General features: G+C 40.5%; 1 pseudogene; it reads right to left on the reverse strand.

Moving 5' to 3' along the window:
* LOC125171585 (aldehyde oxidase 4-like) overlaps positions 1-26,756 on the reverse strand; it is a 236,979-nt pseudogene that overhangs the window by 96,122 nt on the left and 114,101 nt on the right.

Consider the following 26,756-nt stretch of genomic DNA (forward strand, 5'->3'; position numbering starts at 1 on the left):
CTCCAGGGACTGGAAGCCCCTTATATTAAAATGGGATCCCAGGTCTCAATCCCCTTATGTGACATTTAGATGACTGCATACAATTTTCAGCTGCCTTTAATAGGAAAAAATGAATAAAATTTCCTGAGAAATTGGGAGTATACCTGGCCTGACAGGAAGGAGTGGCGTGGGGGCCCTAGAAAATTGGATGAGGTGACACATCAAATTATCCACCCACAGAAAAGGTTGTATTACTACTGTAGAATGGGCCAAGCTCCACATACAATGATGTCTCTGAGTTTGGCTCAAGGTAGGGGATCTGTGGCTGCACACTGGATGGGCTGAGGAAGTGCAGGGGATCCCTCTGTGCATCATATGGGGTTGGGGAAAAATTAGAAGCAGGGGTGATAAGAATACAATACCAGCTTTCTGCTTTAGCATCCTGAACCTGGCTAGCAGGGGTGCCCTGGCTTTGCTTCCTTCAGGTATAGATTTCACTTTTGGAAGGTTGGGGTTGCCCTCTCACTGGTGAGGGTAGCTTCAGGAAGGAAGGTCCTCAGTAAAAGTTTTATTACTGTGAACTTAGCTTGCTTCTTGGTTGAGAGATTGTAGAGATGATGATGTAGAAAATTCTTCCCTGTGTGTGTAGGTATTATAAGATACAGTCTCTCTCATATTGGAGGGGGTGGAAGACATTCCTTCTACTTGCTGCTGGTCTAGGTGCTTAACAAGGTTAAAGGAATCCATTGACCATCATCTGCTAGTTCATCTGTCCTTTCAGAGAAGGTGAACGGCCTCCACTGTTGTTTTGCTATGAAGACATTCCACAATCCTAAAAACAGCTCAGGATATAATTCAGACAAGCTGACTATGAAACAAGTTCTTGGAGTCTTGTTTTGAGATTTTTAGCAGTGCAGGTTGGCTACCACATCATGTGGTCCAAGAGTGGGTGGGATCTTTCAGGCTCCAAGATCCTCATGGAGGCATTATGTAATTACTTGGGGGGGAAGCTGGCCCAAGAAAACTTCAGTAAAGATGGCTAAAGGTTCAAAGAGGGGATGCATGTTCTACAGGCTAAGGGAAAACCAGAATTCTCCCTGTCCCCATTTCCCTCTAAAAGACAGGAGTGTTGCTACCAAAAATAGGCCAAGGGCTAAAGATATTTTATTGGTTTACTGCTTTCATTGTAAGGACATTTCAATGAGAAGGCCTTTCCTAGGGGCAAGTTCAACCTAAGATGCTCTCTTGCCCCCATGTGGGGTGCTTTTCTGTCCATGGGGTAGAGGAGTGAGAAGGTTGGTGCTTTTCTCGAAGGGAGGCTGGAGAGGTGAGAGGCAGCACTGGGTCTCCTCTCCAGGGAGGAGGCTGCTAAGTACGCATTCTCTCTCCTTCCTCTCGACCTCTGACTCTTCCTTCTTCAGGTTAATGAGAAAAAGCTTGGGGCACTGTCCACAGAGGAGCTGTCCAAACTCTGGAATCCCCTTGGTAGGTACTAAGCTCTATTTTATGGAAAAACTCTCCTTCTTACCTCCACTTTATGCAAAGGAATTTCTGACTGTATTCCCATGTAACTCCCAACATTATATACATCAGGGCTTGCAGCTGAAGCTCCCAAGGGAAAATGAGCTTATTTGTTCATCAATGACTGGGGCTTTGAGGGCAGAAGCCAGTTGTTTGTTTTTAATAGATCAGGGCAAGTTCTTCATACTTCTTCATTTGTATGAAGAAGTAATGAACAAGAAGAAAGATTCAAAGATAGGGATGATTGATGAAAAAAACTCTCAGAAGGGGACAAGAGGGGGCAGTGTTGTAAGACTGTTGAAGGGTCTGCGTTAGAAGGAAGAAGGGGTTCTGCAACAAGGGAGGAGGTGAAGAAGGAACAAGAAGTGATGATGCAGAGTAACTGAGAGTTGAGGGAAGGAAGCAAGGAAGAATGTAAGACTAGACTGGGATTCCCTGTAGAAGAGGGACCGAGGTGGGGCTTAAGGGGCCACCCAGGGGGTGAGGGAGAGGGCTGAGGTAAGCCAGACAGAATGTGAGCCCTATTTGTCCTGTTCAACAGTTATGCTTTTATTTGCCTTATGTTAAGGTTTCTTTTAAAATTTGCTGAATACTTAACAAGGTCATGAAAACCAGAGCAGCAAGCACAAGAACTACCCCAAGTCAGGTACAGAGCAAGGGAGTGTGGTGTGAAGAGATGTGGGTTCTGGAGTCAGATACCTCTGGGACTGAACAGCTCTGCTTCTTCTCAGCATCCAAATGACTTATACTCTCCATGCCTCAGGGTTGTCATCTGTGACCCTAGTGCTCATGGGGAAAAGCATCAGGAGAAATTTTCTAGAATGGAGCATAAGGCTCCTCTGGAAAAGGGTTTGACACTTAAGGCTGGGAATCAGTAAAATCCTCACCTGCACAGCTTTTCCATTGGCATCTGCACTAGTAAAGGCTGCCATGGGAGTTGTGCTGGGCACTGTCATGGTATTCATCGTTCCAAGGTATATGGAAGATACTGGTATCTTTAATTCATGGCTGGCCACCTGCACAGGAAAACAAGACAGAATGTGCTAGTCCAAAGTAAAACTGGGACAATAATTTAAACCTATTAGAAAAGTGTTTTCCCCTCTTTTAAAAAGTAATAAGGAGATTTATAATCTATGGTTCAAATAGACATTTTGAAACCAAAATTTTTTATAAAGTTTTAAAGTTAAATAAATTTTTTTTAGCATTTATTCATTTCTGAGAGACAGAGAGACACAGAGTGCAAGTGAGGGAGGGGCAGAGAGTGAGGGAGACACAGAATCTGAGGCAGGCTCCAGGCTCTGAACTGTCAGCACAGAGCCTGATGTGGGGCTCAAACCCACAAACTATGAGATCATGACTTGAGCCGAAGTCAGACACTTAACTGACTGAGCCACCCAGGCACCCCAAGAGTTTTAAAGTTTTAAAATGAGAAATGTTCTCTATATCCCAAACCTCTCGAGTGCCATGGGTCAGAACAAATTGCACAATGCCACATGGCGTGGGTTTAAAATAGGCTTTGTTGTGGAAAGGGGAATCTTACAGAGAGAAAACACAGATTTCCCATCCCTTCATGACCCATGGAGAGGCCTGCTGGATATGCAACATGAGTCCACAATCTAGAGGAAGGACCCTCACTCTACCATGTGTCTCCTTTTGGAGGGTGATCATAAAGAAGTAGACTTGTAGTTGGAGAAATGAACAGGTTGGCTAGCACCAGGAGGTCTGAATTTGGGGTGCTATTTAGGTACAGGAGTGGTCTGAGCATATTGGCAGCCCAGCATTTGGACTTAGGAGTCCATGAGAAGTTACAGACCTTCTGCCAGAGGGAAAGAAGCCACTGGTTCCTGGGGAAGTGGAGTTTTGGTGAGAGAGAAGGCAGGTGAAGCCCCCTTCCCAAGTCCCAGCTGGCTCACTTCCTGGTAATTCAGAATGAGCTCCCAGTGACACTTGTGGGCAATTCTGGTCACTGGATCACAAAGCCCAAATGCAGTAAAATACTGCAACTGGTATTACAGCATCTAGTAATATTTTATAAAGTCTAATTTTGGCCAATGGCAAAAGTGAAACTCCCTTTCTCACCTCTATCATTTTGGTGTTAACACCTTGTCCCAATTCAACTCTACCACGAGCAACCAATACAGACCCATCTGTGTAGATGTGAACCACACAGCAACCTAGAAATAAAAATGAGAAATCTGTTCTTCCTGCCATCTGTACAGGATTCTTGGACAGTGAGGCACTAACAAATACAGTTACTCAAAGACCCTGAAATACAGCTACAATTTCATGCTATTAGGTACAGGACCAACGGTTTCATTCAAAGATGTGTGCCGCCTGTGAACAGCAAAGGTGCCATTCTATGAAAACTGAAAAGTAAAAGCCTAAATGTATACCTTATAGTTAGAATTCAGTCATGAGATATCTCACAGTCCTCTTGCCATTTTCCATAGCAGCTGACTAGTTTGAATGCCTGCTGGGCATTGTTCTCCTTTCTGAGTCTCTTCTAGTATGCCACTGATTTCAACAAGGAGAGCTCTTCACCTTGCTTCACTTACTCTGTGAAGCAATAACAAATTGACCCAAACTGTTAACAACCAGTAGAATTTAGACCTTATTGTCCTTTGTTGGATTACAGACTCTCTGCCTTTAGTTGTCATTTAGGGATTGACATTCAGTCCTAGTGAGTTCGTTCTCCATATTCCTCTGAGCACACTACTCTCAACTGCTTCTGGGGAGTAAAAATCATGAAGAGAAGTAAGGAATAAAATACAGCAACATGTAAAGACAAAAGTGGTCCATCATCTCATCACTCACACACACCCTGTTATTATAAGAAACATCAAATCTGTTAATATAAGTCCACAGTCCCTTAACTGCAAGTCTGAATGCCAAAAAACCCTGAAAACCAATTTGGTGACAAATCTGCCTCAATATCATGCAATGATGAGAGTCATAGTCTTTTAAAAATTCCACTTAGTGTGAATAATCATACATTTCACTGAGGAAATGTTAACATGCTTAAATTGGGTATGTTGCCTTAGACTCCACTGAACATTTTATGTAGTATGTGTAATACAGATATGATATTTTAAGATCAGAAGGGGTGCCTGGGTGGCACAATTAAGTGTCCAACTCTTGCTCTTGGCTCAGGTCATGATCTCACGTGAGTTCAAGCCCCCCACATGGGGCTCTATGTGAATGGTGTGGAGCCTGCTTAGGATTCTGTCTCTCCTCTCTGCCCCGCCCTGCTTGTGTATGCTCACTCTCTCTCTCTCTCTCTAATAAGTAAAACTTAAATTATTTTTTTAAATCAGAAAAATGTAGAATTCCAAACTACATCTGGCCTCAAGTTTCCATAGAAGGTATTATGAACATGTACATGTACATAGAAGAATCAAACAAGGCATAATATGAAGAGTGAAAGCTTTCCTGCCTACTCATCAGTCCTGCTCCTCCTCCTAAAGGTAACCACTGACATCAGTTCCTTGTAATTTCTTCTAGAATTTACTTTCATGAATATGTTATAAATATTTGGAAATAATGTTTTAAAAGGTACAACATTATAAATACAAGTCTTGGATAATTTTCCATATCAACATGATGTGGTTTTTGAGTGGTGGTTGGGGTCCAGAGCCAATGGACAAGAAAGAATTCTTGAGGAATCTTTGGTGCGAAAAGGTGATTTTACCAAAGCAAGGGGACAAGACCCATGGGCAGAAAGAACTTCACTAGGGTTGTGAAGAGTGACTGATTATACACCTGGGAGTTGGGGGAGGTAAAGGCTAAAGGGAGGTTTCCAAAAGGACTTTCATATGCTAAAGAAGACTCACAAGATACTGGAGGCCTAGCTATTGTCAAGCTAAGGTTGTTTTTCCTTCTAGTAAGGCATTAACATTTAGACAATAAGGAGTTCCTGGAGGAAGGTTTTACTCTGCCTATAGCAAGTATTTGTCAATGGGCTGCAGGTTATAAGGAAATTTAATTTTACCTACCATTTCCTTCTTGCCTTTGTTCCCCACCTCACTATGGTGGGAAGGGTAATGTTGGGGCTCCAGGAAACTGAGATAAGGCTGTTGATAAGATTGCCTTTTTCTTGTAATTTACTAAGACATTTATAAACTGATGGAGACTCCTGTCCTTCAGGACTGTGATTTCTATCAGTTAACCATTTGTTTTTCCCTTTTTGTTGTTCTTGGGCAGCCAGGAGTGCCTGAGGAATGTCACACATATCCCACCTGAGGGGGGGCGGTGGTTTGAGGGGTGTCAGCCTGCCTTAAGCTCCCTCATCAAACATATATAGGTCTATGTCATTTGTTTTATTATCTGACTAGTAGTTCATTATATATAGATGCACCATAATTTATTTAAGAAGTCCCAAATAAGGCTTACTTTGTTGTTGGTTTTTTTTCTTAAACTCTTGTATGAATATCTCCCTGCAATGAACATCTTTGCATATACATCTTGGCAAAAATTTTTTGCAAATATGTGAATATGTCCTATATTCCTAACAGTGACAGTCGACTCAGGGTTTCTTTTTGGGGTGATAAAAGTGTTTTAAAATTAGACTGTGGTGATGGTTGCACACTCTATGAATATACTATAAGCTACTGAATTGTATGCTTTATTAAATGGGTGAATTTTGGGGCACGTGGGTGGCTCAGTCAGTTAAGTGTCTGATGCTTGATTTCAGCTCAGGTCATCATCCCATGGTTTGTGGGATGGATCCCTGTGTTGGGCTCTGCACTGACAGTGCAGAGCCTGTTTGGGGTTCTCTCTCTCCCTCTCTATCTGCCCCTCCCTGGCTCACACACATGTTCTCCCCCTCTCTCAAAATAAATAAATAAATAAACATTAAAAAAAATAAAAGGGTGAATTTTATGGTATGTGAATTATATCTCAATGAAGCTATTAACTCTTAGCAGTGAAAGCAATAGGTCCAAGGATACATGTAGTAGAATGTTTATAGTTCTTTTTGTAACTAGAATGGTACACATTCAGCCATATCCTCACCAGAACTACTCTCTGCTTTTTTGGTTGAGCCTTTAAGTCATGGTAGTCATTGTTTGCCTATAGGAATGCCCTTGAGTGTAGGGGCCTGGAAAGGGCTTTCCTGAAAGGTAACCATACAAGGGACCTCACTTCTGACAGGTAGCATTTTGAATCTGCACTGCTCCCATGAGATCCAGTTTTTCATGGATGGGAGGGTGGCACCCCACTAATGGGACAAAGCTGATGCAGTGTGTGTATGGGCACACATTTCTTATCCAGGGGAGTTACTGACCTTGGTCATGAGGGTATATGGTCCTACCCTTCAGCAGTCAGCTGCTCCAGGACTGAAACAATTCCCTTTGTGTTAATCTCATCAACATGGGTAATATTTACACTTCCTTTATATTTCCCACACTATCTAACACACTTAGTAATGCTTTCACATGTTTTATCTCATTTAATCCTCCTGACAATCCTGTGAGATTTACTATAGTATTCTCATTTTGCAGATGAGGAAACTGAGATAAGAACTGGAGACTTGTCAGGGTCACACAGGCATTAAACACACGGAACCAGGGCGCAAACTCAGACCTCTCGTAGCGAACCCCCTGCTGCAGCCCATTGCCTCCATCACATCATCAGTCTCACTGCAGGTGTCAGGTAAAGGTGTGCAGAGTGGACTGGCTCTAGGTTTCATCTTTCTTGATGGAGAGCAGATAACAAGAGCAGATAACAGAGGTGACTTGAGAGGGAATGTATTACATGGATTCCAAGGGAGGCAGAGAGGCCTTACCACAGCAGCCCTACCCCCACCCATTACAGTTCCCTTCCAACTACTTTTCCACTCAGTTTGATACTAAGTTTGTTTCTTTTTTTAATTTTTTTTAAATTTTTTTTTCAACGTTTTTTAAAATTTATTTTTGGGATAGAGAGAGACAGAGCATGAACGGGGGAGGGGCAGAGAGAGAGGGAGACACAGAATCGGAAACAGGCTCCAGGCTCTGAGCCATCAGCCCAGAGCCCAATGCGGGGCTCGAACTCACGGACCGCGAGATCGTGACCTGGCTGAAGTCGGACGCTTAACCGACTGCGCCACCCAGGCGCCCCCTAAGTTTGTTTCAATTTACTCAATCACTGGGTGAGGAAGAACGGCAGGAACTAGTGGATGAGGGATTATTCTCATATAAAGACATTAAGATAATGTATGCCATAACTCCATTTATGTAGATGAATGTTTACTTGTGATTACACAAACACAGAGAGAGAAATGGAAGGATGTATGCCAGACTATTAACACTGGTTACCTGCAAGTGTGTGTGTATGGGGAGAGGCAATATTCCCTTATACTACCAAAACAAAGCAAAACAAAAAAGGACAAAACTTTTTAAAATGTGCCTATGACTACGTAAAGCATGTGCAAAATGAACTCTAATATGTAAAGTTATACAGACATATACATATATATTAAGAAGTGTAGAAAAGGATATTAATATATCAGCGAACATTTTTACAATAACAATAAGCATATTAATTATACAAGAAAAGCAATGAAGCTATTTTCATTCAGAAAAAAACACTAGCCAGGGTTCCTGGGGGGCTCAGTTGGTTGAGCACTGAGCTTCTGACTCTTGACTTTAGCTCAGGTCATGATCTCACAGTTTGTGGGATTGAGCCCCATATCATGCTCTGCGCTGAGAGCACAGAGCCTCTTTAGGATTCTCTGTCTCTCTCTCTCTCTTTTTCTCCCTCTGCCCCTCCCCGGTTCACACTTTTTTTCTCTCTTTCAAAATAAATAAACTTAAAAAAAAAGAAAAAAACATTGGCCACTAAAATATACATTTTAACAACTTTTCTTTGAAAGAAGGTATACTTCTTTCTATGTAGTCAGTATATATAAAGGATGCTTGGATGCTTGGCATCCCGTTGTCCAAGCATGTGTTAGATAGGGGCTCTGAGTGTTGTCACAGTTTCCTAATCTGGGGAAACATGGAGATTTAGGCACCATTCTAGAAATCTCTCATTAAAATACAGATTTTACCAGATGGGTGCAATTCATTAGTTTATAATTTCAGGTTAGTATCTCTCAAGTGCAGAAGGGAGAATGTCTTGAGCAAGTAGATCCTAGTCAGGTAAATTTTGTGAGGGGTAGATACAAAAGTACTGAGAGACAGGTGTAACTAGAGGGAAGATGACAGGCAACACTGGACATGTAAATAAATATGGGGGAAAAAACTAAGCTAGTCATGGTCTTTCCTAAACTTAATGGTTACAATCACAATTTTGGGTGTGGTTAATTAAACTTTTCAAAGAAATCTCTGTTTACAAAGTATGGATTATGTTTCCAAATCATCTAGTAGTAAATGAAATTGCTGAAGTAGACACATGACCCAGTTTAGGGCAATTTAAAATACTGGAGTTGTTTCCTTTCCCAGGGTCATCTGTGGGAAAGTGGTTGCTAGAAGCAAGAGAGGTATCTTGTGGAGTCTCATCTCTTTGGCAAGGAGTCTGTGAATATTCCATGTAGCAGTGTTTATATATTTTCAACTTTCTTCCCCAATAACTAGTGCAATCCCACAAAACTCAGTTAAAATTTGTTCTAAAATCCCACTCATTAACATTGTCTTTCAGGAATCTGTGTTTGCTTGATTTCTTGACTGATTTCTTATCTATCTATCTATCTATCTATCTATCTATCTATCTATCTATCTACTTATTTTTAGAGAGAGAGAATGAGAGAGAGAGAATCCCAAGCAAGCTCTTGGGGCTCAAACTCACAAACTGTGAGATGATGAAATGAGGAAATCAAGAGCCAGACACTTAACTTAACTTGACTGTGCTTTCTAGGCACCCTTGCTTGATTTCAATGGCACAAATCTCTAGCAGGAATGTTGGTATCTTCTCTGTAATTTTCCAATGATTCCACTATGCCTTTGTAGGAAAGACCGTAACATGGATCTTATTTTTCTAGAACTAGTAAAGCAATTTCAAAGACATTAGAAAGGAAGACCTAATACCCACAAAAGTTGTTTCACCTTCTCATTCATGTAATAATCTATTCACCCATCCATCATCTATCCATCTGTTCGTCCATCCATCCATCCATCCATCCAGCCATTCAGACATTTATGCCTTGTGCTATGCAGAGAGATGAGTTAGCCTATAGCCTGTAATGAGGAGCCCTAAAGGGAAAGCAACAGTTTTACCATTGTGTGACTGCAACCAGGTAAAAACCAAGAGCAGGTGGTGCAAAGCAGGTATTGTAGGTTATATAAGCCTTCCAGAAGTAATACTTAAGGGTTACAAAGAGCCATGACAACAGATATTAAGTGGGACTGTGACTTAAGGTAGTCTTCAAAATTATCTGTACATTAGAATTTTGGTGGTTTTAGTATCAGTTTTCCTTGCAGATCTCCCTTGTTGTTAGTAATTGTTCATTAACCAATAGCACTGTAGCCACTATAGCAAATAGAAACAAATCTGCCAAACCAGTACCAAAACCTTGGGAGTTGATCAATAGTTTTCTAAAAATTAGTACCAAAAGATCTTTTATTATAAGGCCTTAAAAAATTGTTTTCAGACTTAGAAGCATTTCTGAAAATTACCTGATAATAAAATGTCTTTGGATATCTAACTAAGCATTTCATAGGGATAATGGCCATTCCTTTCTTCTTCCAGTAACTCTGCTTGTCAAACTCCTCTGTAGCTTTTTTTCCTGCTGTAGTATGAGTTTTCATACATTTCTATCAGCATCTTATCAGATTCTTAATTTAAGGTTCAAGGAGTCTGGGAGACCCCCAGTATTCACCAATATCCAATTCTCTTCCTTTCTCAGCATGTAGCTAACCACATTTCTTAGCTTCTCCTGCTTCTAAGTGACATTGTGTTACCAAGTTCTGACCAATGGATTGGGGGAAGGATCATATGTATCTTTCATTTGCCCTGACCTCCCATCTGTGCAGCTGGAAGCTGAAGAAGCCAAGATGGTGGAGTCACATAAAAGGAGGCGGATCCCTGAGTCACACTTGGAGGAGACGTGCCTAGGAGAACATCCACATCAGACTTTGTCCAATCAAGAAATCAACCACGATTGTGCTAATCCGTGAAGATTTGGGGGTTGTTTGTTGTAGCTGGTAGTGCTGCTTATGTCCTGTTTCTCTGGGAGAAAGGTCCATACTCCTAAACTCTCAAAGAGATCTGGGATCCCAAAAGAATAATAGGACCAGGTAGAAATGGAGGAGCCCAGAGAAGAATCAAAGAAAGAGCAAAGAGACATAAGGAGATATTGGAGAGATATCCATTTGCAAGGATCAAATGGCCTGCAATGTAGATGGCATTAGTGCAGAAGGTAGAAAGGACAGAAAAGTGTCTCTTTGATTGGAGAACTATTAAGCCACTGGTGGCCTTGGCAGAAGCAGTATGTTGAGGCATAAATGGGAAGCCAGGAAGTAGAAAAGGTAGGCAATTGATATAAAAGTTTGTCTCAGAAAGGAAGGAGACAGAAGCAATAGCTAAAAGAGGAAGCAGGATCAAGAGAAGGTCACCTGTAAGGATAGGACAGACTTGAGTTTATGGACTGACCAGAACAAGGCAGTAGGGATGCAAGTTAAAGAATATAGAAGGGGTAATTGTAGACAGTGAGTGAAACCAAAGGTGCTGGTGTAAGGGTTGGCCCCCCAAAAGCGGGAGGATCCCTTACTCCCTGAGACTGTGCATGTGGTGGGGGTGAGGAAGGGAAATGGGCCTCGATGATGGTGATGATGGTGATGATGATGGTGATGATGATGATGGAGATGAAGGAGGCAGCCATCATCTGATAAGAAGGGGAGGAGTACTGTTCGGGGGACTAGAGGAGACTGGTACAATTTGGGGCTGGGCTTTGCCTCTATCCTGATTTTCAATGTCCACTACGCGTTATATCTTATACCTGGGTTCTACAGCTATAAATCAAGAAAATGACAACACCGCATTTAGAAATGTATCAACTATGACCCTAAAATCATGACTGGAAAGGAAACCCACCTGTGTAAATGCTGCATCCTGGCATGACACATAAAGGTCCATGTTTTAATCCTCTGCCTTTGCCACTTCACTTTCACTTTGAGTTTCCATGTAAAAATGTTCCTGTCCTCCAAAGTGCACTTTCCCTGTTAAACACAGCAAACAGATGAGGCTCTTGTTTTTAGAGATCCTTAATTTAAATATATTCTAAACAGAATGCTAGTGCATTTTACTAAACATAAATATTCCAGTTCATGGGGATAACATTGGGTTTCCCCCGTCTTGATTTCAAAGTCTCATTATAATTTGGCAAAGTTTTCGCAGGCAGCTATTATTATACACAAGAACTTGAGGAGTTACGGGTAATTAGAAAGTCTCCCACAGTGAAACTGCCTGGGGGCAGAGATGACGTCACACAGCACAATGAGACCTGTATTTCAGCACTGACACCCAGCCAATTGCACACTGTTCACTTAGTTACTAAAAAGATTAAATCCCCAACCTCAATTCAGCACCCACTGAAAGAGGCATCCCTAAAACCCATAGGGACCTCAGCTATGAAGAATATACGGTTGTATGTGAGGGGAAGTTGGGGGGAAGGGAGAAGGAGTGGAGGATAAAAATTATAAAAAAAAAAAAAATAAATTTCACCCAAGTAGGAAGTAAAAACTTCAGAAGTATATAATTAATCATAGGTATTAGAAAATAAAGTTTGTGTTCCAGAAGCTGGAGATGGTGCAGAAAAGTATCAGGGCAATTGCAAAGACTTGGTGATGCAATTAGTGATTCCGCTCCCCCACCCCTGCCATCAATATAAAATTTAAATCTACCTGGTATCAAAAAATATATATGGGCAGCTCTTGAATTCACACCCCTGAATGTCCAGGATTGGCATCCTGAAATTACTAGGTTCATAAGTTTTAGTTCTCTAGGTGACAGAAGTTTGGGAATTAATAATAACTCCAACTGAAGGTGCTGCTAAAGATTCTATCTTCAGGCCATCTCTCCTGACTCTTTCTGTTCTCCCTCCTGCTTCTGTCATGTGTTTGGTGGCTATAATTTTCATAACTCAATCATAGTACCAATTGCTTTTCTCCCTACTTCCTTTACTTCAGATTTTGGTCTTAAAGTACTTGTCTTCTTATTTAAAAGTACTTTAAAACTAGATTTTCAGATAGTATTCTCTTCTTTGGTGACTTAATTCACTACCATGGCTTCTCCCAAACCCACAACTCCAGCTTCAGCATCTCTCAAAGCACCAGAATTCCCTTCTAGCTGCCTGTGGACAATGCCCCTTGAATGCCCTGCCAGCCCTTTGAACCCTCATCTTCCACTTACTTCCAAACAGATCATGATGTCTCCCACACCATTAATGATACCACCTTTGCCCCAGTCAACCAATCTCTGATTTCAAGGTTTTCTTTGATCCTCCTTTGTTGTTCGCACCTAATCAGTGGTTTGTCCCTATATTCTTCTCTTCACTCCAGTGCACCAGCCATTATCTCTCACTTGGCATACTATAATGAACTTCAACTTGTTTACCGTGGACACTCTCTTGCCTCTTGGCTCCAAATGCATTGTCAGATTCAGGAAAGGGATGTTTTGATCCCATCATCCTCCTATTCAAAATCTCAAATGTGTTCCATAGTTTATGGAACCATTTTTGGCCAAGGAATCAAGGTCCTTCATAAAACCTCCCCCTCCTCTCAGAGTCTGAGGTTCTGGATGGTCCATCCCTTTACTAATTTCCACGACGGTCCATCCCTTTACTAATTTCCACGACAAGAGTTAAGATGAGTTGATTGCACCCAAGTTCTACAGAATCAGCATTATTGATTAAAATTGTATCAGTATATTGAAAACTCTCATGATGAAAAAGTACTTAATTCACCTTCAATGATGTGATAAGTGGATTGGAATACATTCTCAATGTTTCTTTCTTCTCAGTTTTTTTTTTTCTTTTTTTGTAGGCCCAATGAGTTATTTGTGTTGTACTGCATCTTGGGAGATAAATAAAAGGCATTACCAACGTAGTGTAATTCAAGATTTCTGACTTTGGTCACCTCCACATCCCTCACTCTGAAAACCATACATGATGTTAACCATCACTCCTAGAATTCCCTAGGACAGCACAGATGTTAGATAGGACCTCCTAGTGTCTCAATGGGTACAGCTGCACTTTTCAGATCATGTACCCTGGCCTGGCACAGTTTAGAAAATATCACCACCATATCATGGAGTCCCATCATCTGCATATTTAACTTACCCATAAACTTCAACCTGCATTGAAATGGGAACTCCTTCATTTCCTTTAATTCTCACAACAAACAGGTTTGTTCTGGAGGCTTAGTATTAGATTAGTCTAATCCCTCCAGGCAAGCAGGTGCTTTTTAGAATTCTCACCCACTCCCAGCCAGGAGTTTGGCAGGCATGTTAAAGGAGAATGATTTCAATACTTAACACCTCCATAGCAACTTAAACTTTGTTCCTTATTTTAGTCAAGTTGTTCTCAAACCTTAGTCTGCATAAACATTATGGAATAGGATCATATGTATGAAACCTCGTGTTCTGTACTTTATGGACAATTTAAGGTATTTTGCAATGTTTTTAAAAATTTTTATTTTTCAAAAGTAGAAAACACATTCAAATGATTTAAAAAGGAAACAAAAAAATGTATTTGATAAAGAATCTTGCTTCTATCCCTGTCCCTCCATCTAGTTTCTACCTACCACTATCAAAGGTGACTGCCATTGTTAGGTTGTGTGTTCTTCCAGGGTTTTTATATGCAAATATAATCAAATATGAATATTTCTGTGACCCTCCTTTGTACAAACATTCTTCTGCATTTTCCTTTCATTTACCAGTACAAATTGGAGATCTTTCTATATCTGCATATAGAGAATGTCTTCATTCCTTTTTTTTTTTTAATATATACAACTACACAAAATTTCACTGTATAGATGGATGGACATGAATTATTTCTAATATTATATGCTATTACAAACAATGCTGCAATTAACAACCTTGAAAATATATTATTTTGAATGTGTTCAAGCTATGCTGCAGGATAAATTCCCACAATGGGGCTGCTGGGTCAAGGGGCATAAGCATTTGGAATTTTAATAAATATTGCTAAATTTCCTTCCTTAGATTGTTCCAGTCTACATTTCCATCAGCAAAGTAAGAGACTACCTGTTTTTTGCCCATAGTTTGCAACTGGATATGTTGTCAAACTATTTTTGCCAATCTGATAGGTTTAAATGGTATTCATTTCATTGTAGCTTTTAATTTGAATTTCTTCTGTTTGTAGTAAAACCTAGCATCTCTTCATATATAAAAGGGCCATTTATATTTTATTCCTGTGATCTGTCTGCTTGCATCCTTTGTCCACTTTTGTATTGGCTCTTTTTCTTTTTAAAAATTTTTTAATGTTTATTTATTTTTGAAAGAGAGAGAGAGATGGAGCATGAGCAGGGGAGGGACAGAGAGAGAGGGAGACACAGAATCTGAAGCAGGCTCCAGGCTCTAAGCTGTCAGCACAGAGCCCAACTCAGGGCTTGGACTCATGATCTCAAACTCGTGAGATCATGACCTGAGCCAAAATTTGACGCTTAACTGACTGAGCCACACAGGCAGCCCTGTATTGGCTTTTTCTTCATGATTTCTGGGAAAATATTAAATATTTAGGAAATTATCTTGTCTGTGTTGTGGTTTGAAAATATTTTTCCAATTGGTGCTTGTCTTTGAACTTTGCTTATATTTTTCTTTATGCGGAAGTGTGTTATTGTATGTAATTGAATTTATTAATCTTTTCTTTTATGGAATTTAGAGTACGAATCATAGTTAGAAATACTGTCAAGGAATTCTCCCATGATTTCCTCTTTTACTCTTTGGACTTCGTCTCTGATATTTAAAATTTAATCCTTTTTATCTTTGTTTATCTTGGCGTAGTGGTGCAGTATGTTACGATGTTATGGTTAATTTTGATCATTTTTTATTTTCACTTGGAAGCTGACACCAAGTGAGATGTGATTCTGTGGTATTCATTTGTAAACAAATCTTCAGTTTCTGTTCTTAGGTAAAGGGGCCAAGGATGTCTAGCAGGGTTCCTACCCTGGCCAATGTAATACAAACATTGGCCTATGACTATTTCCCTCTTTAGAGGCTCTATCAGAAATGCACAAAAGGAATGATTGCAGCTTCACCTTGGAACCTGGTGAAAAGTACAGAAGAGCCCAGAAAAAAAGGGGACAGTTCTCACATTCAGTGGTGAGTAAGCTGGTTCTCTATATGGAGTGACAGAAAACTTAACAGAGGCAGAGACTAGGGTAGGTGGAATATGGGACAGGAGCTGAGAGAAATAAAGTTCAAATTTAAAAATGTTAAAGGACAAGGATTTGAACTTTCCAAGGTTTGAATGTCAAATTTGGAATCTGGGGCATTCCTTAGTGGTTTCCCTTTAGGAAAACCGGAAACATTCCAGGAATACTTACGGGCAGCAGGCACAGTTATGGATCTGTTGTGGGCTGAGAGACACATTTCCAGGTAGCAGTAAGAGAAAGAAAGGCAGAATGAAATTTTTAGGAGAAAATATGCTTTCTGGTCTGTGTTATATCTCTGCAGCAGCTGGGAAATGCCACACAAGATAAAGAGGTTTCACAAGTGCCGCGGTAACAATATGCTTTGGAACTTTCTGGAAAGAATCACAGTTAAATGACCAAAGACTGATTGAATTCTGGCTGAATGCCCATAATCACAGGGTCCACATCTTGGTACACAATCTTCCCTTTGTTTGTGACCTGCCTGGCATAAGCATATGAATCAGCAGCCACAATACAGACATTCTGACTCCGCACAAATCACCTGCAGAAAAAAAAATAGGCCAAGTAACATGCCAGAAAGTAACAAAAATGTACACCAGCAAGGTCTCCTGGGCCAGAGACAACATGCCCTGGGATGATGTGTGTGGGGTTACTTGTGGGAGAGACCCTGGGGCTGGGTTTGAATACTGGCTCTGTCACAACTAACTATATGGCCTCTGGCAATTTACTAGAACTCTCTAAGTCTCAGTGTCTTCATCTTAAAATGGAGACATCTGTATCAACTTAAGAGGGTTCTTAGCTGCCTTAAATTTTTTCTGAAATTAGCTGCTTAGTACAAATAAATAATCTAAGATTGTTAGGAGGACTACATGTGGTCATGTGTATAAAGGCACCTGGAAAATAGTACTAGGGAACAGCAGCTGCCAGTATTATTACAATGCTGTGAGAATCTCAGACACTATCATTGTCCTACCTCGTCCTGTGCTGAAGGACTGCATAGTCTTTCTTCTTTGCCGCCACTGTTACTGGGAACATCCTGAGCAGTTTTCACATGGACCAGGCAATGCCAGGGCCTCAGGGGCATCCATGGGACTGAGAAGGAAACAAAACTCTAAAGGTGCCAAGTGTTACACGGCATGATGTGGCCCCCTTCTATGTGGAATCCCAAGAACCCACCCTAACTCACAGAAGCACCACTAGGCAAGTCCATAAAGGGAAGTGGAAACCATCAGCTTTGATGGATACAGAGGAAGACAAAAAAAAAAGCATCCTCAGGAGAGCATTTGTTATTCTCACCCTCTACTGGAGGCGTATCCCTGAGGTTTCCTAAACCGATACTCAATCAGTGGCACTTTTAGGAACTCAGGCTCTTTGGAAGCTGGACATTCAGAAAAACAGGAGAGAGAATTATAGCTCTTTGGGATCTCATGAGCTGAGGAAGTTGTTTTCACCCTTTATATTCTGAGATAAAAACAGCTGGTGCTTCAGATATCAGCTTTCTATCCTGGAAAGGGGTTGCATTTTTATCCATTCCCAAACCCAGTTTTCTTTCTTCTTTTTAAATTTTTACTGGGGCACCTGGGTGGCTCAGTCGGTTAAGTGTCCAACTTCGGCTCAGGTCATGATCTCGCAGTTTGTGGGTTTGAGCCCCGGGTGGGTTCTGTGCGGACAGCTCGGAGCCTGGAGCCTGCTTTGGATTCTGTGTCTCCCTCACTCTCTGCCCCTCCCCCACTTGTGCTCTGTCTCTGTCTCTCAAAAATGAATAAATGTAAAAAAATTTTTTTAAATTTTCTTTTACTAAGCTAAATGTTGGGGTTGCTTTTTTTGTGAAATACTTCAGTGTATTAAGTTGAGAAGATTGTTAATAGATAATTAGGCCTTTAAGTGCTTGCTAGGTATTAATGGCTTTCCAACTCTGCCCTTAATTTATTAACATGATTTCAGCATGTGGTCTGGTGCTGGTTACCACGGCCAGGAAAAGTTCTCTCGTCAAGGCAGGCATGTCATTACAAAATACAGCCTTTCCCATGCCATGTTTAACACGTGACTGATGCATCATGAAGTGTCCAACTGGGTCTTGGGGATGTCACTGGGCATCTACACACCATGTTTAAAAAATAAAGCAACTTGACCCCAACTGGTTTATGAGATAGAAACATCTGGTAAGATAAGTGTAGATCTTTCCCTATGTGATGCAGGACTTTCCAAGTGAGTCTATTTAGCTTGAACTGGATTTTTCTTCTTCCTCATTGTCAATATATGTAAAGCTAAGGAGGGTAGGTGTAAAGAAGAGGAGGCAGGAAAGGGGCTGGACCATGAATGAAGACTGATTCTGTGACAGCTAGCATACAGGAAACTGTTTTCTGAGAAAACATGTATGTTTTATAAAACCAATGTTAGTGAGAGACCACTTTAAAAATTTTCCAAGATTGGCTGGTTGGAGCCCATATGCTCTGGTTACTATTATCTTAAAACTTTGGGAAATGTGGAGCCAGAGTGGGTAATGTCTACCCTCAGGCAGGGAGGCAGTGCTGATCAAATGAGGGTCAGATGGGAAACTGGGAGACATGAATTCTAGTCCCAGCTCTGCTATAGGTAATTTTGGGCTGGGGTTTTTGTTTGTTTTAAGCTCATTCTATAGAATGAAGGTGTAAGCTTAGATCCACGCTTTTCAGCTAAAAAAAAAAAAATCTATTTTGAACTTATAAACTAAGAGAAGAAAATTTTCTATTGACCTGGGACTCTGAATTTGCAAGTGAGGATAAAGTCCCATTCAGGCAAATGGGACAACCTGTAATAATGGAACAGAAGATCTTAAAGAAGGCACCTGGGTGGCTCAGTTGGTTAAGCATCCAACTTCAGCTCAGGTCATGATCTCATGGTTTGTGGGTTTGATTCTTGCATGATCTCACAGTTTGTGGGTTCGAGCCCCACATCAGGTTCTGTGCTGACAAGTTGGTGCCTGGAGCCTGCTTTAGATTCTGTGTCTCCCACCCTCTCTGCTCTTTGGCAGCTGTAGCTCTGTCTCTCTCTCAAAAAAGAAATAATAAACATTAAAAAAAAAAATCTTACAAAAATGTCAGTTCTTAAATTTTGTGATTCTGTGTAAGTAGAGTTACACAGTGAATACTCCTTGCCAATGTCTTTCAGTGATCCTGGGGATGAGCACCAGGCAGTTCTCCAAATAACAGGTTCTTTTCGGCCATCTGGTAAACCTACATGGACCTACAACCAGCCCAGCTACAGCAGATTAGCTGATGCCAGTGGGAGACCCAGGCTCTTTGATCTGGGAAACAAATCTGACCAATGCTCTATCTTCCCTTCCCTGGTAGTGGGTATACAGTGTGGTTTAGCCTGGGCTTCTGAGGGTCACGTGCAAGTGACCATATGTCATATGCACACATACAGCCGTAAGTCCTGCTTCCAGCCACAGGGGTCAGCTGCAATATCCTTTCCCCTACATTGCCCTCAGGCTTCCAGCTTCCCTTTGTTGTATTCTTGTTCTTTAAGCCTATCTTTAGTGATCATTTTTATGAAATTTCATTGGCATAAAAATATAACAGAGCTATAGAGGGCCAATAAACATCTGAAAAAAGGTATAACTGCACTAATAAAGTAATGCTAATCAAAATAAGATATCATTTTCTCTAAACTGTCAAAGTTTAGAAGTACATAATACCCAATGCTGGTAAGGGTGTGATGGAATGAGTGTAATCATATCCAGTTGCTGAGAGTGTAAATTAAACAATCTTTCTAAAGGCTATTTCTCAAGTATTGAGGGCCTAAAAAGTAGAAAGAAACTCCATGAATCAATTGGAAATGTATATAAAGATTTATGTACTAAAATATTAACTAAAATATATGTTCTCAACAATGGGGTGTTAAAGAAATGATGGCACATAAATTTGAGCAAAGAAAAAAATCATTACAAAATTTTGTTTTTGAAAAATATTTAGTGACATGAAAAATGTTTGATACATTATTAAGTGAAAGAAGAAATATATATGATTATATATACAAGCTAACCCTCACTTTGTATAAATGTTTTATTTTTTTATATGCACTCGAAAAATCTTAAGAATGGAAGGAAATTTATTAAAATAACAATTGCGTATTAAGAAAAACTGTCCAAAACTTGGAAAAAAGGCAAAAAAAAAAAATGACTATATATCTTTTCCACGTCATATGGTAACAATCTAGCAGACACACCCATTGATTATCTGATTCCCTTTTAGGACATTCCTTTAAGTTATTATTTACTATTGAAATAGCAAAACCTAGACTCTGTGATGTAACATGATAATAGCATTTTTTCCAGCAGCAAATCAAATCAGTTTTGCTCTCAAAGCTTACAGTTGTATTCCCTGTAAGATATCAACCAGTTCTTCATCTAAACCAGCAATTTTCTGTCACTGTTCTTTCAGTGTCTGTACCCTCAACCTCTCAAATTCACTTCCATTCAGTTTATCACCCTGCTGCTTCCCTCATTAATGAGTTAGAGAAGTCTTTGACACGTGCTTACTTTAGATTTGTATGAGAATCAAATTTTTAGTATTTTAAAGATAGTTTGACAATGGCTGTATATGGGTGGTTAAGTTTCAGATTTAAATTTTCTCCTGTATATTGTTTTTATGTATGTCAATCTATTAAAGGACACATTTTACTTTTATATTAAGAAAGTGCAAATATATATGTGTATATGTGTACATGCACATTCTATATTAATTTCTCAGCCCATGCTTTCCCTGCCCCTATACCCAATGAAGGGCCTACCTCCCCAAGACTTTTAAAAAGTGACTTTGAAGCTGGCAGGTTGAATTCAGACTCCAGGGGACATAAAGGAAAAGATGTCTCTGAAAACTAATCTGTGTTGCTGGATAAGTGCAGGTTAACGTTGATGAAACCTATTTCCATAGCTGAACTGGGTGTAGGACTGACTTCTTTAGTGGGAGCTGAAGACAAGTGCCTGAATAGGCACTGGCCCTTTATTTGTGGAAACAAAGTTTTTTCTGGGAAGGACAGGAAGGTCTCAAATGAGAGACCCAGGGGAGGGCAGAGAGGACTATAGGAGGAAAGGGGCAGAAGCATGGGAAAGAGCCTGAAGAGGGAGCCTGCACTGACCCCAGTGCACCTTATAGAAAGGGAAGGGAACTGGTTCAGCCTAGTCTTTTGTATTTGCACTCAGATTTTGTCTTTCATCTTCCCCTCCCAACTGCTCCCCATTTCCAACCTTGAAGCCATGGAGCCAACCTGACTATGGTTGCTGGTGTTTGCTTGGAAATGCAAATGAGAATTCCTGGCAGTTTCCTACTTTCATTGCTCTACTTTGCCTAATTTATTGACTATTAGAAAGGATTCTCAGTGGAAAATCCAGATTTGAGTGCTGGTGATTTAAATGCCAGCTTCCTGAAAAGACAGCTGCACAACTCAGTAATAACCTAGGAACAGAGGCCCTGTCATCCATTGGGCTCTGATGGGTGGGACAGCAAGATTCCAGCAACATAGGATGCACATATTTAATTACAATAAAATATGAAGAGAAGACCCCAGAGATACCACTTTGCCATCCACCACTAGTAGACAACAAGAAATCATAACAAATCTGCCTCCTTGGTAGGCTTTGTCACGTTTGAAACCTTGTCAGAAAAAGCTACATTCCTAAACTGGGAATAAAATACCGGCAGGCAGAAGAGGTCTCTGCTGCCCCCTGTTGGTGTGCTCCTGCTAACCCTAAACATTTTATTTAAAAAATTTAAGAATATGCTATTCAGAGGTGCCTGGGTGGCTCAGTCGGTTGAGTGTCCGACTTCTGCTCAGGTCGTGATCTCACAGTTAGTGAGTTCGAACCCCTCACTGGGCTCTGTGCTGACAGCTTGGGGCCTGGAGCCTGCTTCAGATTCTCTGTCTCCCTCTCTCTCTGCCCCTCCCCCATTTAAGCTTGCTTGCACGCTCTCTCCCCCTCCCTGTGTCTCTTAAAAATGAATAAGCACTAAAAAAAAAAAAAATAACGAAAAAAAGATTATGCTATTAAGTTGCAGTATTTTTATTATACAAGAGTTTTGGTTCTGCCTCCCTCTCACTGTGAAATTTCACTGAAATAATTAAATTTCTTTGCACCTCAATGCCTCACCTATACAATTAGCTAATTAGTCTCTTACAACGACATGATTTGTGATTTCAGTGATCCTAGATTAGCAGAGTGTTTGAAGAAAAGAAAATGTAATGTCTTGAAGCTCTCTAATGAAGCAGATTAATATTTAATCTATTATTATTGTTTGCACCGAGGCACATATAAAATATTTGCTGAAAATTCCATTTTTGTTATATTAAATTTAATTCAAGATAAAAATAAAGCAATTAAAATAGATAAAAGTGGACATCATAAACTTGATAATCTTGTACCTTTTTAGAGACCGGAATGGAAACAGAAACTAGGACTTGTCTGGCTTAAGGCTTCAGTTGTTTCTCCATCAAGAAAATGATAATTTAAAGGAATTTGCTGGCATACCTTCTCTTCATGGAAGAAAAAAATATTTCATTTGAAGATACCATATACTACTGAAATGACTTTATAATTTATTAGATCTAGTGGTATTCTTGTTATAAAAATGCTTTCTAAAATTTTAAAGTATTTTTCAAATTAAAAAGTAGCCACACATAATATCATGACTCTCTCATGATATGTTTACAACCAGAATCCCTGGAATCCTGCTTTGGGAAAACAGTCTTCTGCCTGGGCTAACAGAGCACAACTTCTCCAGTTCTATACAGTGATGTATAGGCTAGAACAGCCTGAATCAGTGGGTAAATATTACAATAAACACAGATGGGTATGTTGTGTGAAAAGCAAGAGTAGAAGCTTAAAGAGAGGAAATATCTCAGGAGGGACACCGGGAAACACGGGTATATTACTCATGAGAACAGCGACATCAACAAATGAAACACAAATGACAACAGTGACATTAGTACATGAAAGATGGCCACAAAGTCATGTGAGTATTTACAACCCAAATCTGGGAACACAGACATGCAAATAAATGTTATTTCCTTTGAAGCAGTCTCCTTAGGAGAGATTACACATTTATCTCGATAGTGCTGGCCTTCTCGGACATTTTGGGAACTCTATTGGGAGATGTGCTTGCGGCACTTGTGGTCCCTATGGTGACAAATCTTTATCCTTTGAAGGTGAGTTTGAGTGGTTAGAGGTAAAAGACATTCAGGAGCCAGCCTAATGGATGAGGCAGGAGTCAGACTGGCTAATATACTTTTTAGTCAAAAGTCAAGTGAGAAAGAGACAGATTTTTCCTGTGTAGTCTGTAAACCAAAAAGTGTTCTGTTTTGTCTTCAGTTTCACCTCATAGGGGCCACTTTCCCAGGCTGGTCCTGTTGGAACTTTCCTTTCCAATTAATTTATCTGACAAGCTCAGTAGTATAAAATTAGATATTTCATATCCAATTGGCTCTTGATACCATGAAGGATGTCTTGTAATCCTCATGAATCTTCTTCTGGGGATTCCACTATAATTAAAAATTTTTCCATAAAATTTTCCAACCTATAAACTTTAAAAAAAGGTAAATGCACTCTTAGGAACCTAAACATAGAAATCCAGGACAGAAAGTCAAAAAGATTAAAATCAATCTGCCGCTAAAATAAAACTATGCTCCATTATATCATAGCCTTGCTATATAACACTAATCACAAACTTATTTCAATTGTAAATGTTTTCTCTCTTGATAATGAATAGATAAGAAGAAAGACAAGTTGAGATGCTTCACTGGTACTTCCTGATTACCTAAAGTGTCTCATTTCTGTTCACTATCCACATGATATATGGGCTTTCAGTTCTATCCATAGCAAAAGAAAAGCTAGTTCTGTATCTAGGGACATAAATGAGGCTTCATATTATCCCACAGTTCTGTGTTTAATATATTTATAAAACTGCCATCAGCACTTATAAGGGGGTTTGGCAGCTGGCCTTTTGAAACCACACTGAGGATGCAGTTACCTATACCCAAAATGGGTTGGCATTGTAAGTTAAACGTCTGCTCATAATAGGGACTTCCTAAGGACCAAAAGAAAGATTAATCAACAACCTTGGGGCTTTTACTGTGCATGCTGAATTAAACAGAGAATAACATTTCTTTTCACTGTGGGTAATTAGAATAAAAAATGCTAGCATGAGAGATTTCCTTGCAAATCCTAAAAATGTTTTACAGGAATCATGAAAACTTATTTACACGACAGAAACTATGAAGACAAATAATGAAAATCACTTCAACACCACCCACTTCTAATTTCTGAGTTGGAGGGACTCAGATTATGATTTATATATGAAGAATTCATTCTGAAATGATGCATGTGTAACTTGCATAAACAGACAATAAATGATTAAGCAGAGTAAGGTGTTTGTAGTTGGCAGCGGGTACGTAGGGAGACTAGGGTGTGTAGGTAGTGGGGTGGGGAGCTCCTAGAGACTAAAACGTTTGCCCCCCTCCCATTAATATGTTGAAATACTAACCCCCAAAGATGATGGTATTAGGAAGTAGAGCCTTTGGGAGGTGATTAGGCCACAAGGATGGAACCCTCATGAATAAGATTAGCAGTTTATAAGAGAGATACTAATCCAGAGAGAGCTCTAGTCCCTTCCATCATCTGAGGACACAGTGAGAAGGCATCAGCCATGAACCAGGAAAAGGGCCTTCACCAGACTGTGACATGCCAGCACCATGATCTTGGACTTCCAGCCTCCAGAACTGTGAGAAATACATTTCTGTTGTTTATAAGCTCCAGTCTGTGGTGTTCTAACAGCCTGAACTTATTAAGATAGGGTTGGGATGGAGACATGGGGAGATGGTGAGGTGTGGGGTAATGCAGGAGCTGAATCAGTGCATGACTGAAACTGGGGACCAGGCAGCATCCCTGAGGCAATGACATACGCAGGACAAGAAGAATTTCTACCTTCCCAGCCAGGCACTGTAAAATCCCTCCCATGGCTGCAGTACAGATGCAGGTAGTTCAGAGCTGACAGGTAAGAGTCAGATGTGAGTGGGGGAGGAGGAGAGATGGCCTGTGGGGTACACAGTCATAGCCTTCCCATCTGGGGTGGGAGGCTGTCCCCCGGGAAGGCTGCTGATGAGGGGTTCCATCTCTAAGGAATTCACTTTGAACAATGGATTGCAGATATAAGGACTGAGATTACCCTCCCCAATTAAAGTCTTTTGCAGAGAGATGCAGGCGCTGTAACTCAGGCAGCCAGAATGCGAACATCACCTGATTCAGGGGATGCCAGCAGAAATACAAGGCCACAGTTCTCCCAGAAGAGGATTTAGACTGGGCTGCAGACACAACCCAACAATTCTTAATTCTTTCTTTCTTTTTTTAACCATTTAATTTTTAAAAAATGTTTGCTTATTTTTGAGAGACAGAACATGAGTGGGGGAGGAGCAGAGAGAGAGGGAGACACAGAATCTCCAGGCTCTGAGCTGTCAGAACAGAGCCCAACACAGGACTTGAACTCACGAACCTTGAGATCATGACCTGAGCCAAGGTCGGATGCTTAACCCACTGAGCCACCCAGGCACTCCCTGCCCCCCACCCACCACAACAGTTCTTTCATACAGAGAGATCTGGAGTTAACAAGGATAACTCTGCCACGTGTTAAAGCTTAAAGTTATGTGCAGTATGTTATGTTATAGTTGCTATTTCATAGTTATTGTTATACATCGTAGTTGTTATAATATAAAATTACCCTAAAATGCTGAATGAATTGTGTTGTACTCCTTTGCCTCTGTTACCAGGTCAGTTGCTGTCAATGAAACCATTAGTTGTCTTTATAAGACAACAAGATGAAGAACCCCTTTGGGCACTGTTAAATACAGACCTTTCTGGACAGGAGAGATCCTTAGCAGACAAATGTGGGTCATGGGTAGGGGAACCAGGGAGGCAGTACCTCCTACCTCAGCCAAAACCTGGTCATTTATGTGGCTTACACAATAAAGGTCTGAAATTAAGGAATCTATCTGATTCAGCCATGTGAAAAACACAGATGGATATGGCAGGAAACAGTACAAATATTAAATGATAAGATATTCTCACTGAAGTGCCCACACCCAGGTGGTGGGTGAAGAGAACATACTCCTGTGTTCCTGAGCTAGGATCCTCAGATGATTTATGTTTGTGTCTCTGTGACTGGGAACATTAGGGTGGCATGTCCCAGGATGCCCTGCATCTGGTCAGGCTCAGGCCAGCACCTGGGGTCAGCCTGAAAGTGAGATTACCTTCATTAATTCTGTAAGCCTGGAAAAGCATAAGGCAAGCAGGAAAAGAAGGCTATGGTGGGCATACAGTACTCCCTTTCTTTTTCATAAATATTGCATTATTTCTAATTATTAAAGTAACACATACTTGTAACAGACCATCTCATAAATACAGAAAATAGTAAAAAGAGTAAAAATAACTTAGAATCCCTGAAAAATTAAGGAAAACATTAGAACCACTTCTTGCTCCTGGGACGAAGACAGTGCCCCCTCCCCAGGCTGGGAGTTCGGTCTCTTTCTCCTCGCACTCTCCAGCAACAGTACTCTTTTCTGTCTCTGGCCCTTGGCACATGCTACACCCACCCTCTTTACCTGGTTGCTCCCATTTATCCTTTGATCACCACTAGGAAAAGTCTTCCCTAACTGACCCCCCCCCCCACCATTTATTTGAGTGATTATTTGTTTGACATCCATCTTCACTGTCAGACTGTAGGCTTCATGAGGGCAAGGTCCAGGTCTTTTTTTTTTTTTTTTTTTAATAAACTATTATATCCCCAGTACCTAGCAAAATGCTTGTTTCCTTGTCTAACTTGATTGAACCCTCCCCATCTTTAAAGTTGGGTTTGAATTCCATACCTCTTTTACCACACCTTCTTTAAGTTTCTCCCTTCTTTCATTTCCTACTAAATT

Source organism: Prionailurus viverrinus, chromosome C1 (genome assembly GCF_022837055.1).
Source record: "Prionailurus viverrinus isolate Anna chromosome C1, UM_Priviv_1.0, whole genome shotgun sequence".
NCBI classification, from domain to species: domain Eukaryota; kingdom Metazoa; phylum Chordata; class Mammalia; order Carnivora; family Felidae; genus Prionailurus; species Prionailurus viverrinus.